A 15,119-nucleotide genomic window follows, 5' to 3' on the forward strand; every position below is an offset into this window, starting at 1 on the left:
TTAAGCTTTGTAATGTAGTGAAATAAAAATTTCACAAAATTAAAATACTCAGATACTTGAAAAATGTACTTGTAAAGTAATGAAGTAGAAATACTGTCCACCACTGGTTAAGACATGACTGTGTTTACGAGGATACTCGCAAAGATGGCATTTTGACACATAAGTGTGTGAATTTGAGTGTTCAAGCTGAATAAGTCTAAAAAATAATCAGTTCAGTACTCACGTACTCTATAAGCAGTGGCTGTATGTGTGTGAGTGTTTCAGGTATGTGCACTCAGAAACTGTCTCTCAGACAGTGTGTTAATATACCGAAATAATTTCTCTTCCACTGCTTATTGCGTGTGAAGGGTTTAAAATCATTTGGTTTTAAACTTCAAGGCTTAAAAACACATTCAAATGATAAGCATTCATGATGCCACATAAGCTTTCATAGCCGAGATAGAGCCTATAATCAGAAATCTCTACTGGTTGACAAATTTCTAGTTTTTTTTTTGTTTGTTTGTTTTTGTGTCTACCAGCATATCGCCCACCCCTAATAAAGAGAGGATACAGGAATCCTCAGAATTAAACTGGTCGATTAAAATGGTCCTGGAAGATAACAGCGTGTAGTGTTAATGAAGCAAAAAGTGTGTGATATTGTGATGAGCAGAGCTCCTTCCTCTGGACGCTGTCCTCTCTGGTGTCCATTATTGGTTTTGTGGGCTGGGCTGATGAGCTGTTTGGTGAGATATAGCCCCTTCTGTGGTGGAATGTCCTGTCAGGGCTTTCTCCCAGAGGAGCTGCAGAAAAGAGCTGAAGAACCTCCTGGTGTCTGCTGAGCATCCCACCAGAGGACTGTAATTAAAGACCAACCTGCAATTCAGCCATTAGCTCCTTTCATTTCCTGCTCCTTTAATATCTTTCATTCTTTGACTCTTACTTTCTTCCATCTGTCCGTATGCCACCATCTTCTACAGGTCTCTCTCTTTGTCTCACATATCTAATCTATTTTTCATGAGCACTGCAAACTGATGCATATTAAGTGGAGACAGGTTTCTAAATGGCCCTTGTTCAGGTCACTGCCAGGCATCATATACAGGCATCTTGGCTGTCCCTATTTGGCAGAACTCCTTCCTGTCTGTCACACCTCCTTTTTCCCCAAGAGTTGAGTGGGTGTTCTATGTAATGGGTTGGAAAACAAGCACGGAACTTCCTTTCATTTAGTTTTGTGGCCCAGACGTGTCTCAGACATCAGACACCTTACACCTTTCTGATCTCTCAGACATGGAGAGGACGACTTGCTGTGTGTATTCAGTTTTTTTTTTCATGCTGCAGGGTGGTTGTGTTCCTGAGCTGAGCAGGATAAGAGCGAGAAGCACTAATGAACTCTGTTTCAGTGCTGTGCTTCAGTTTCAGCAGCAGTAGCGGTTCAGTTGAGGTCAGCTCATGTTGGGTTAGAGCCGGCGGGATGGGGGGTGTCTGGCTCCAGTCCAGTCGAGAGCTGCTGATGGTCAAAGGCACTGCGGTACATTTGTCTGGATATATATGACTGGTAATGCAACACTGCCCAGCATGGAGCAGTTCTAAAATATTAACTGTCATTAAGCAGATATGAGAAACACTGTAAGCAAACCCAATCCAATCAGGAAGGATGGTAGTGTGTTGCAGTTGTGTCGGGGAAAGATATGCTTCACGTGGCTTATTGTGGTCCGTGACACCATCTTTTTTAGGTTGAACATGTGATGACAGGGTGTGACTCTTCAACAGAACCATTTCAACTCTACTGAAAATAAAAACAGACCAGACTGATTAAATTCCAAGATGGAACTAGTTTAAAGGGTTAGTTCACCCAAAAATGAAAATTATGAATCAGTGTATCGAATCATGATTCAGATCACGTGTGAAAAACTGCCAACGGCTGAAATCACGTGACTTTGGCGCTCCGAACAGCAGATTCGATACACTGATTCATCTCCGAAGCTTCCTGAAGCAGTGTTTTGAAATCAGCCATCACTATATAAGTCGTTATTTTTATTTTTTTTTGGCACACCAAAAATATTCTCGTCACTTTATAATATTAATATTGAACCACTGTACTCACATAAACTGATTTAAATATGTTTTTAGTACTTTTATGGATCTTGAGAGAGGAAATGTCATTGCTCCCTATGAAGGCCTCACTGAGCCATCGGATTTCAACTGAAATATCTTACTTTGTGTTCCGAAGATGAACAAAGATCTTATGGGTGTGGAACGACATGAGGGTAAGTAATAAATTACAGAATATTCATTTTTGGGTGAACTAACCCTTTAATGCTGTTAGACCAGCTTAACCAGTGTACCCATGTTAAAACCAGCAGGAAAGTAATTTTGCTAGCCAGAGTATCTGGTCCAGTCTGAATCCACCACTAAACTATAGTGTTTTCATGAACAATTTAGTAGGTTTTATCTAAAATAGATCATTCAACAGTAGTAGGCTCACACTGGAAACTGCAGTGGCTAATGCAGTTTGAGTTCTTTCTCAAAAGTATCTTCATGTAAGCACACCCTCTTGTTTCCAAAAGGACTGAGCAGCAAAAAAACGGTTTCAACTGGTCATTTAAGCTAGTAACTAGCTAAACAAGCTTAGTCTAAGTCTGACAGTCTGACAATCTTGCAGAGATTTTCTGCTATTACCCTTGCAAACTTAGGCAAGTTCAGTGATCAGATTGGTCCTGACAATTGCAGTCAGCATGAACAGACAGCGGGTCTGAGACAGATGTAGGTGCTGTGATCCTTTGGCTACACAGGACCAGACTGGGTTGGTCGTCTTCTGGTTTGGCCATGGATGAAATTGCAGGCTGAGCTCCTGTGGTGAAGCCCAAGACTCTCCAGATTCATGCCATCAGTAATTCCCTCCTGTCTCTGTCCTGTGTTCTCTCTCATCTTCATCCTTCCATCACTCTACCGCAGTATTTGTGTTGCGGTCATGGGTCAATAAACATCAGAACAAAAATGAAATGGGCTGAAGAGAAAATACAACAAAAAAGCAAGAGAAGCTCTTTGAGTGCAGTGGGAGATGGGTTTGAAATTAAACTGAAGGGAGGCTGTGTTTCTTCTGCAGGATGTGGCAGTTTATCATGTATTATGTTCATAATTCATGTCTTATCTGTACATATTTCCTCTGTTATTCTTGAAAGCAGGAAGGAAAGCAGATGTGTGTGCTTGTTTTAAGGACCCTTGTTCAGTGTCACCTTGTACATGCATAGATTTCAAACAGATGTTGCTTGTTTCATCAAAAACACAAAGAAAATAAGGAATAATCTTTTTCAGATCAAGCCCAACATAAATCAGTCCAATCCAAACTCGGTCCAAATGCGACACAGTAATCTGGCCTCATAAGAAGCCATTACTGACTTGTAATTCCCTGGAAACCCAAACACAGAGTAAACTGTGTATAAACTCGTCAGATCTGCTTCCCTCACACAGTAAACACACACATGCACGCACACAGTGAGGTCAGGCGGTGTAAGGAGGCCCCGTATGAACCTCGCTGTAGTGCCAGGCCTTACACCTCACAGATTACAGGCCATTTTTTTGGGCTGGGCTCGGAGGGACTTTCCACTCCAGGTTTTCATACCCTGCTGTTACTGATGAGGAGAAAAGCCCAGCAGGCAAACTAACTTCACACCCCTGACGGTCTTCTGCCACCCTGTTGTGGGAGGCGTGCAGCCGTTTGTGGCGATTGTGTGAGCATAGGATTTGGTAGGCTCCGAGGTAAAAAAAAAAAAAAAAAAAAAAATTAAATTTTGTCTTTTTGCTTAGATGGCATATTATGTAACTGTTGAGCTCATGTTGAGCTCTAATTGTGGGGCCAAACATTTGATGCTAATTTTGATTAGATTAACTTGAAATAAACAGATGTTTTGTTGTAGATGTTCTCCATCCAAAGGGGTTTATTAAAACTTACAATAAAATAATATTTTTCTTGCTGAGATACAGAAAACTAATATAAACAGAGCTCCAGGCAACTCATTTAGACCTTGTACACAATAACAAAGGAACTGTGGATGTCAAAAAATAAAATTGACACAATTTCTTGAGACTTTTCATCATTTGTCTTTTTCTGGATGTGTGTAATTACTGTGAGGGGAGTAAAGGGAACCAACATTTGATTCAGAAGAAGCGCTTTCATTACACAAGAGACTTGATGGAGTTATATCAGTTATATTTCTTTTTTTCTTCTTCTTCTTTTTTTCATCATCTTATCCTGCACACAAGCAGTAAAGAAGTATCTCGTCTGGATAGCACAGCTCGATTGTTGCTCCTAGACAGGAATGAGGTTAAATTGAGATCAAAGAAGAGTTTCAGAGATCTTCTCAATTTCAATGTTACAAACTTTGGCAAAAATGTGCCCATACATACAATTCGCTGCAGTTTCAAGCTCAAATGACCACTACTGGCAGTAAAACACCAACTTTTATTCCACACAAATTATGATTACATCGTGGCTTATTGCCTGAAGGTGAGTCTGCTCTGAGAGATGACATTGAATTGCGCTCAGCTCTCTGAGTCCATCCAAAACACAAGCATATGGTTTCATGAATTATAGACTAAATCTAGCTGTGAATTAGAGTCTCTGAGATTATTACGGCCGTTGTTGTGGTCCCCGTCCCCAGCGCAGCGGCAGTGCTGTGAGGGAGGTTTAATGATGTAGTGCTGTTTTATTGGGTTATTAAGTGCTTTTGTGTGTCAGGGCTATTAACCTTGAGATAATGTTGAATTAGAAAGTTGAACCCAGGCAGGCATTTGAATGCATTTGGTGCCTTGAAACTTTTCCAGCCTCTTTCCAGAGAGCATTTATCTTTATGTGTAGGATTCAAGCAGCCTGCCCTGATCGGAGGAGAGCGTCGGGGGAAGACAGATGCATAATGTTAATAAGGTGGTAGAGACGATGGTATGCTAATGATTTTTGTGGTTTCTCACTTTCTCATCCTCATTCTCCAGCCACCATGGCATTTTGTAACTGCTGTGCTTGTTCAGACTTCACTATAGTTTGGATTTTAACCTCTGCGGCTCTTTTGAGGTGCATTTCAGTCAACAGCTGCAATAAAAGGCTAATTTGTATGCCATGGGACCCTCTGGAGGGCTGATCTGGCAGCTCGGAGGAACAGTATCATGAACAAACACAAACACTCATGCGTGGTTGTCTCGTCCCTGTGTAGTGAAAAGCGTGGTGAATGTTGCATGGCAGTCACTGAGGTTAAATCATAGCCAGCCCTTAAAACGGACCTTGTCGTTCACCATGAAACTGATTTAAATGGCTGTTTGCCATTTGCCCACTGGAATGCTGATGTAATCCGGGTGGAACATTTATTATGGGTTGAATTTGAGAGTCTAATTATTGCTGAAAACAAACCCGAGGTCAAGGAAAGCTCAGTCTTTTCACTGAGACAGCAAGCTCAAGACTCTCACAGATACGGGCATGTTCAGGCATGTCTTCATGATGAGAACCTCTTCTTTGTTGGCCTGCAGTGTCTTTTGCATTTGTGTGGTCCAAAATATATTTCCGTTCCTGTGTTTCAGAGGAGCTTGTCTCTAAACCCAGTGACTGAAAACATGTTCCTCAACTTTTTTTTTGGCTCCATGACAAATTCTTCCAACCCACCCACATAACATAATTAACCTATATACTTGGATCTCAGTGGCGGCTCGTTAGGGGAGGCAAGGGAGGTACAGCCTAGAATTTTGAGGAGAAAATGGGAGAAATGATAATTTAATGTTAATAAAATTTCCAGTTATTCGTTTCATTTCATGTCTCAGAATGTGTATTTTTTTGTTTGTAATTTTACCGCTGTAACACCATAACATGTTATTGAATTCAAAAGCAACGCTGTTCTTTCACGAACTTGCCGATTATACCAATGTCATTACAACCGCTACGGGGAGAGGAGGGGGAGGCACATGAGCTGAGCTCGTCTTGTGCCTCAGTTGGTAAAAAATTAGCCAATCACCATCAAGTGTTTTACATTTAGCAATTAGGAGAGTTGAGAAAAGATACATCGCCAGGGAGGCTAGCCTCCCTTGGTATATCAACCTATCATTGTAGAGACAAATTATGTGAATAACGTGAAATTTGTTTGAACTGCAACTGCTGCACTGATAATGGATCAAGTATCTATTTATGTAGAGTAGCATTGAATTGAATATTTGATCGCCAACAAATTTACCAAGCTATCATTCAAACAGTCTACAAATTACAAATGAACGAAGACTCCACGCATAAGTTGCAAATATAGGCTACAGCAGCCAGCTTCACTAAATGCACAACGTGCTCTTTTAACAAAAACATTTAAGGCGGGATGGATGTTTGCTTCAAGTGAAATTATGTTTGTATTATCTTGCTGTATATGTCATTTTCTTTTATATAAAGCAGTTAAGATAATAATAGGCTAATAATAATAATCAGCAGGGGATCCCCAGACCAATATAATTTAGTGTGCCTCCTCTATTTTAAAACCCACGAGCCACCACTGATGGATCTAACAAGCAGCAAAAACTACGCAGGCAGTCAAGCTATGGAAAAAAAAAAAAAATGATTATTTGCATTTAAGCAAACCTCTGCAACCATGTCACTAATAGATCTTTTGTATCCTATAATTCACACAATATTATAAAGAGAACCCCGGGTATTAAGACTTGCGTGGCTTAATATAACGTAAATGATGTCTTTTACTGAAATATGTAGTAGAAAACCCATGAAAGATTTATGTTATTTTAAAAATCCATGACATATTTTGGACAATGGGGGCGCCATTTTGTTTAGGTGCACAGTGCATTCTACGTCGATGACGTAAAATGGTTGCTCTCGGCAGCCCATAACACATCTCGATTGAGACAGACTTCCTCAAAGCTTGTGTGTGCTGTGTTGCACAGGATATCTGTGATAACATAAAACAGTAGCATCTTCTCAGCATGTTTTACCTTGTGTAATGCAATTTAGGTGACATATCAGACGATTTTTACACGTCAATCATACAACAGTAGTTCGAATAGCCACAGAGACATTGCACGTCTTCGATGATTTCATCCTAATTTTGCACTCTGGCTCAAACTGAAAAGGCTGATCGAGTTTTAAAAGTAACCCATGGGAGTAAGACTTGTATGCCTTACTAGATTACTGTTGCCCCAAAGTATACAGATGAAAAAGGCATCAGGGCTAAATTGGAGAGAACAAAGATGCGGTTCTTTAGGAAGTTTTATTCGTCCACATTCTTCACATATTCCCATTCTTTTCTCCTCTTAACGCTAGGAAAGCAGTGAAGACTTGCATCGCTTCTCTTGTGGCCCATCGACTGAAAATTGTGGCATATTCCAACTTGTGTTGCGTTAAAAATAGCAACATGGTAGCGTCAGTATGTCACCGAGTGCAACCATTTGATGTCATCGACGTAGAATGCAGTGTGCACCTAAACAAAATGGCACCCCCCATTGACCAAATATGTAATTGAATGGATTTTTTAAATAACGTAAATCTTTAATGGGTTTTCTACTACATATTTCAGTAAGAGACATAATTTATGTTATATTAAGCCATACAAGTCTTAATACACGGGGTTCCCTTTAAAGCAGGAGTAGCTGTGTATGTTATATTTAGGTTTAACATACAAGTACATCTATAAAAATGTATGCCCAAATCTTTCAAATATACTGTAAGTAGGATACGGTTCTAGATGTAAATCTCCCACAACTCATGCATCTCTGCAGACTCCAGGTGGAGATCATCTGGTTTGGACTCACTCCAGCTCCTTTGTGCCCTTTCTGTGAAGGTCATATGATCCAGACAGTTCACACTGCTTTTACTTTTGACCCTGTCTGTGGTCTTCAGGTACGTGTGTGTGTTTAATGCCAGTAGTAACGCAATAGTCTGTTCTCTGAACAACATTAAAACCTTTAGTAGGTCAGATTAATGATTGTACAAATAATGTTTTAAAATGAAAAGCATGTTTTTGCTGCAAGACAGGTATGAGGTAGGATGTTATTATAGGAGATTTGCCAGAAAAGCAAACCTGATATCCCATCGATAAAGGTAAACCCGGTATCTCATCTATTGTTCTTCTATGAGGTTTTATGAGGACTTCAAAGAGAGCTGGCCATTTTACATTTAGAAATCTAGTAAGTGCATGATTAAAACAGCAGCAAACACCTCAAGGGACTGTCCAAACCCTCCCAGAGCTCTGTGTGATAACATCAGCAAACAGGCCCATATTACTAGCAGACTCGTAAAGTCGAACGCCACTCCCTACTGTTTGGCCAGGGCCTAATTGTAATGTAATAACCCTCTTCAGTGTCTGACCTTGCTGTGGTAACCTCCTGGGTCTACAGCTCAGGGCTAGACGCTTCTACAGGCTTGGGGTGGACTCGAGTCTTGGGAACGTTTTGTAACTCTGGAGTTTTAATAGCTCAGATGGGTGTTTTAAAGGCCTTGTTTAGAGCTGCAGATTGCCGGGTGTTGTCTTGTGATTCTGAGGGTAGGCAGATATGAGCAAGGGTGGATGAGGGCACAAGAAGACACTGACATGCACATTTAATCATTCTGCAGACACTTTGATCCCAAATGTCTTACAAATGTGGAACATCACAACCAGTTTATCACACAAGATCAACAACACTCGAGTTTCCAGAAAGAGCTGCGGCAGTACAGAAGCTAGAGCAGAAGTGAAAGTGCAGAAAAGTACAAGAAAAAAGAGAGAAGGAGCAGAGAGGATAGGCAGTAATCTGTAGAAAGGGAAACACGAACAAGCCCTGTGATGCAGAAGCTGCTATTTGTGTTCGGGTGTTGCTGTCTTGGTTTTATTTGTGTGCAAGAATGACACATCTCACTTTAAACTAGTACAGCATTCTCTTCCCAGCATGCCTTGCAGACTTAAAGGTCACCTATTATGCCCATTTTACAAGATGTAATTTAAGTCTCAGGTGTCCCCAGAATGTCTGTGAAGTTTCAGCTTAAAATACCTCACAGATCATTTATAAATCCATGTTGCAAATGGCCATTTCTGACTACAGTCAAGAACAGGCTGTATTCGTGCATGTGCCTTTAAATGCAAATGAGCTGCTGTGCCCTGCCCCCTCTCCACGATCACAGTTCCTGGCTCAATCGGATTCTCTGCCAAATATTAACAAGACACCTGCTTGGTTTTGATTATCATCTATATCTTGATCATTCTCATGGATAGCATAGTTCTTCTTTCATCATTATGGTTTATTTTTCCATGGGTTTTAAAGCTATATCAGTTTAAACTTCTAGTGGATCATTTTCTGAGTGCACTTATCTGAAGCACACACATACAGACAGCTGGCTGTCAGACATCAAGTCTCGTGAGTAACTTCTCTTTCACATTTTTTGTTTTGTTTAAACAGTCAAATACAAACAAGGTTCTGTCAAAAACACACACAGTTCACATAAACACAGTCAGTTGTGTCTGTGAACGTAAATAGCAGGCAACGTTACAGAAATCGTATGTGTATATTAGATCTGTGGCGCATTCCCTTCAAAAATAAAACTAATCCACTGAGTTCAGTGGCTCAGATGTCAGTAAATGAAGACACTTATGTTCACCATACATCCAACAACAAAACATCTCAATTACTTACCAGACATTGTTGTCGCTACAGCTGCTCAAGCGCGGAGAAAATGGCGGACAGCATACAGCTCGCTGAGGGAGGAAACTATGGTAATACAGGACTGTCAGTCAGTGGCCATGGGCGGGGCATGAGGAATGTGATGTCACATTCATCAGAGAATCATAATACTTGTCTAATGAGACTGCTTTGTTTTAAAGTCTGTGTGAACCGGAAGTTGCAAATGACTTTTCTCCAGTGTTGTGACGTATTTCCAAGTGAAACGGAATATTGAACAGAGGGCAGAGTTTTACTTCAGCGCTCCTCCTCTCCATCTCTCGCTCATAGTAGACTAACGGTTGGAGGGGAGTGGTTTACGCGATTTCAACCCAACCTGAGCATTTTCAGATTTTAATTAAATATTACGAAGCCAAACCATTTTTGTGTGTGGATTGACTTGCACGGATGAATTGTTCACCACAAAACTAGCAATTTGAGCTAACAAAATAAATAAGGTCAATTTTGATTTCATGTGTACTTTAATGGGGATATATATATATATATATATATATATATATATATATATATAATATAATATAAAAAGGACTGGGTAGATTTTTATCATTGCAGGGTTGTGTTCACACACTGCCAACACACATTTAAATCCAAAAAGTGGATTTAGCATAATAGGTGACCTTTAAGTGAGACAAACTGAAGTATTATTGATTTGACTGCACTGTCACTACTGGATGAGAACTGAACTGAGCTGGATGATGACATCACTGCTCATTTTCTGCAGAGCTGCTTAAAGCTGAATTGAACTCATTACATAATTTATTAACTTTACACAGTTCTTGAACCATTCTGAATCAAAACTGAATGACCTTAACTGAATAATGACTCAATTTTCTTTTTATAAAAGAAAAAAACATTGAAAAAGAGATGGGTGGCAAATGAAAGGGAAAAAACAACAAAATAAAGTGTCTTAGTAAGGTGTTGGGCCACCACATGCTACCAGAACAGCTTTAATTCTCCAAGTCTCTGGTGCTCTACTGGAGGCATAGACCACCATTCTTCCAAAATTTATTCTCTCATTTGATGTGTGATATGATAGTGGTGCAGAGTGCTGTCTAACATGTAGCCCCAAAATCTCCCATAGGTGTCCAGTTGGATTGAGATCTTGTGATTGCAAAGGCCAAATCATACTAATCATTTTCATACTCATCAAACTATTGATTGACCCCTCTGCACTATGGATGGGGGCATTTTCCACTTCCATGAGGAGAGAAATGTTAAAAGTTGTTCACTCAGTATTGATTTGCAGTGACCCTTCCCTCTAATGGGGCAAGCGGACCCAAACCATGCCAGCACAATACTCACTACAGCATAACAGAGCAAGTGGATTCTCCGGATTGTCCTTTAATTTTTCACCATCTGTATTTTAAATGCTGTTTATACATATTACACATTTAATCAATAATGTACAAGAGGCTGTGCTACGTTGTGCACCCCTTCAGCCGTGACTATTTTTACAATATAGCATAGCCGACAAAGCCTATTATGAGCAGTTGTAGACTGACAAGCTACAATATCTCTCAAGTGTCTTTTGAACTGACTCATGATTATACAGCATGATTAATTGCTGTGTGCATAAAAACCAGTTTGATTACTAGCTTCACCTTTGAGGAACAATACACAGAGTAGCTATCTCTGTACAGTGAGGAGGTCAGTCTGAGTGCTTTATGTCACGTCTCTGTTATTGAGGTCTAGAGCTATTTATTTCATTCACTCTGGTTCACGCCGAGGACAAAAATGACCCCTCTCTCTCTCTCTTTCTGTTTGACTGGTTCACAAAGCAGTGAACCTGCTTAGCCCTCCATGACTATGGATTCATTGAATTCTGTATAATGTCCTGTGGGTAAATACACTCTTGCTTCCTCAAGTTAAGTCAAGCTTTATTTTTATAACGCTTTATTCAATAGAAATTGTTTCAAAGCAGCTTCACAATTGTAAACAGTAAAGTAACAGAATTCATGATGCAAACTTCTTATTCAGTTCAATTCAGTTCAGTTCAATAACTAAATTACATTCATTATGAAACAAGTTCAATATAGCTATAAGCAGCTCTACTGAAAACAACAGTGTCATTATTTAGCTTGAGTCAGTTTAATTTAGTTCAACAACGGTGTCGATGTTGCAAACTTCATCAGTTTTGAAAAAAAAAAAATGATTCTGCTATAAAGCAGAAGACAGTAGTTATTATCCAGCTCAATTCAGTTTTGTTCTCTTTTGATAGTGTCAGTGCAGTTAAATCAGTAATATTGCTGGATATTAAAGGGATAATTTACCCCAAAATGAAAATTCTGTCATCATTTACTCAGCCTTATGTTGTTCCAAACCTGTAAGATATTTTGAAGAATGTCGGTAACTAGACAGTTGACGATAGCCAATGACTTCCATAGTAGGGAAAAAAATCCCTTTAAGTGTCCCCATCTAAGCAAGCCAAAGGTGAAAGTGGAAAAGAAACCAAACTCCATCAGGTGACAGAAAGAAAGAAAACGAACCTTGGGAGAAACAAGGCTCACTTGGGGGACAATTCTCCTCTGGCGTAGATGAACAAACAAGTGTGAAATTGATCAGGATACATCTCATGGGCGTTAGGTAGGAAGGAAGAGTTGTAGTCTGTCCTGCAGGCTGAAACGTGAAGATAGAGCTGCCATTAATCCAGTAACGGCAAATCCTCAAGTCCTGACATGCAGATTCGGACCCGCTTGTGTTCTAGATGATGTTCTTATTATTAAAGATCACACACATTAATTACGTAATTGTACGTTTTTAGCAGGGCAGAAACTGCACATTCTTTGGTCATACTGATTCATGTTACTGAGCCATTTACTAAGCCTCAGAGACCACTGTCTCTGCACCACTATTGTTTGCATGACTGCTCTCAGAATAACAGCATTATTGTCATTAAACAAAAGAGTTAAACGATTGGATATTTAGCATAATACCATTAGGATCGACAATGGCCCGGGCCTAGGTGGCGACCTCTGACCTCTCATTTCAGGAACCAAACGGTTTGTAGCTAACAGGGTCAAGAGGTGGTGGCCATTACCATAGCTAGCAGGTATGGACACGGTGGATGGTGGACAGAAATCACACAAGTTCAAAAGATCAGACCGTTAATGCAAATGAAGTTGGAATTACTGTGCTCTATGTAATGTGGCTTTAATTTGAATATAATCATAGATGTTCTTCTAAGAGGACTAGAAATAGTCTAGTGAAATGCGACTCTTGTCTGAACAAACTCTGATTTGTTCATGCTGAGAAAATACACACACACACACACACACACACACACACACACACACACACACACACACACACACACAGAGAGAGAGACAGAGATCATGTGTGTGTGTACCGATAGAGAGTTCTTGTTGTGACTTCTGTCGAATCTGTTTCACACCTGATCTGGTATTTTGCTGTCATATCTTCAGAAGCAGACCATATTCTCAAACACTTCACAAAAGTGATGCAGAATGTGATACTTATGCCATTGGCATATTTTGGGATACACATTCAGTACCTTTACTCATGTTTTGTTTCAGGGATGAGAAACTCCAAATTCCTTTTAATATCTTAAAAAAGTTATAGATCAGCATGTTAATATTCCCTGATTATCAACAAGCTTAACGTGTATCAACCATCCACATTTCCATGAAGCAAATGTGCATTTCTTCTGTTTGGGGTCTTAGGCGTAGGCACAGTATAAAAACGTATTCAATCCAATACAAATGTTCAGCTCAAAATTTCTGTCCAATTTTCGCATGCATATTTATCAGTTCAGATAAATGCATACAAAACAGCAGATGGGCTGAATGAAAATGCAGTTTCACTCTCTGACAGTAGGTGGTGTATAGAAAAGCAGAAATACAGTGTTTGCTATGGTAGGTCTACTTAAAGCAGCACTGCACAACATTGTTTTTAACCCGCTTGTCACAGAAAAGAAAGTCAAACAGAATGTATGTTTTCTAACAGCCTTTCAGATTTTTGTATTCACTATGGTGTTTATCAAATACAAGAGTACAGTGACAAGAAGGCCGGTTCCGGAATCTCATTCACTCACCCTTATGTTGTTCCAAGTAGAGGTCTTCACGGGTCCAAAAATTCATACCCGAACCCGAAGAGACCCGTAAATGTGCTACACGGAACCGACCCGGCCCGACTATTATTTTGAAAGTTGGACCCGAACCCGTGCAGAACCGAGAAATGCCATAAATGTACTACCCGGACCCGTCTAAGCTGGACCCGAACCCGACCGGACCCGTCTGGACCCGATCGGCACATCTATTCCACAGCAAATTAGCATTACTTATTTGCGGTCATTTCTGTGCTTTCTGAACCGAGTCTGACCAAAACTTTAGATATAACAAGACGGCATAATGTTATTATAAAAACAGGAGAAAGAAAGTGCGCTCGCATGAGACATGCACGTTAGCTGGAGCAACCTGAAACAAGCTTTAAGCGTCACAGAAAACATTCGTGTGATAGTTCATATTTTGTTAATGATTTGAAATAGGCTATGTTATTTAAATGCGAATGTGCAAGGCTACAAGCAGTTCTTGAGATTTGAAGTTTGTTTGCATTACTGTTGCACACGATAGGAATAATAAAACTCGATGATCGCCGTTCGCTTGCATTAACTCCGCCCGCTCTGCTTCTGATGGCTGGGGTCACTCGTGTTTTTTCACCTTATTTCCCGGCTCATACATACGGGTCCCGGGTCGGGTCCCGGGTCCTCGGGTCTCGGGTCTTCTTTGTAGACCTCTAGTTCCAAGCCCATAAGAATCTCAGCTTTGGAACACAAACAAAGATATTTTAATGAAATCTGAGAGATTTCTGTCCCTCCATTGACAGCTACGCAACTACCACTTCACTTCAAAAGTTCATAAAGAAATCATAAAACTAATCTATATGAATTGAATGGTTTAGTCCAAATTTTCTGAAGAGACACAATCGCTTTGTATGCTGTACAAATTTAATTTAGGCTTTTATTCACATAAACATTCATCAACGCACACATCGGTTATGGTAAATGGAAACTCAAGCATGTTCATGCGAAAACCAATGAGGTTCATTTTTGTGTTATGCAGCATGCTTGAGCTTCCACTAGAGGTTTGTTCTCTCACATCAAGCAGGTTCGGTTGAGTTTGTTTATGTTCACTGATCAATGTTTATATGTGAATAAAAGCCTAAATTCAATCTACTCATTATATAATGTGATCATCTCTTCAGAAAATTTGGACTAAACTGCTAAATTCATATGGATCAGTTTTATGATCTCTTTATGATTTTTTTAAAGTGTCAAAGTGGTAGTTGCGTAGCTGTTAATTGAAGGACAGAAATCGATCAGATTTCATAAAAAAAAAATCTTCATTTGTGTTCTGAAGATGAATGAAAGCCTTATGAGTTTGGAACAACATGAGGATGAGTTACTGATGACAGAATTTTCATTTGTTTCTTTGATAATGTCTGTC

The 15,119-nt window shown here is 39.8% G+C and overlaps 1 protein-coding gene across 16 annotated transcripts in view; it reads left to right on the plus strand.

Annotated features, from left to right (window-relative positions):
• Positions 1 to 15,119, plus strand: part of LOC125264325 — a 146,660-nt gene that overhangs the window by 54,078 nt on the left and 77,463 nt on the right. The window contains exon 1 of one of the 16 annotated variants that reach the window (XM_048183572.1): positions 7,575 to 9,336. The exons of the other annotated variants lie outside the window; for them this stretch is intronic. The gene's annotated coding sequence lies outside the window, so the exon portion shown is untranslated. Of the gene's footprint in view, positions 1 to 7,574; positions 9,337 to 15,119 lie in introns of those variants that run through there. 16 annotated transcript variants of the gene reach the window in all.

This window comes from Megalobrama amblycephala, linkage group LG3, assembly GCF_018812025.1.
Source record: "Megalobrama amblycephala isolate DHTTF-2021 linkage group LG3, ASM1881202v1, whole genome shotgun sequence".
Lineage (NCBI taxonomy): Eukaryota > Metazoa > Chordata > Actinopteri > Cypriniformes > Xenocyprididae > Megalobrama > Megalobrama amblycephala.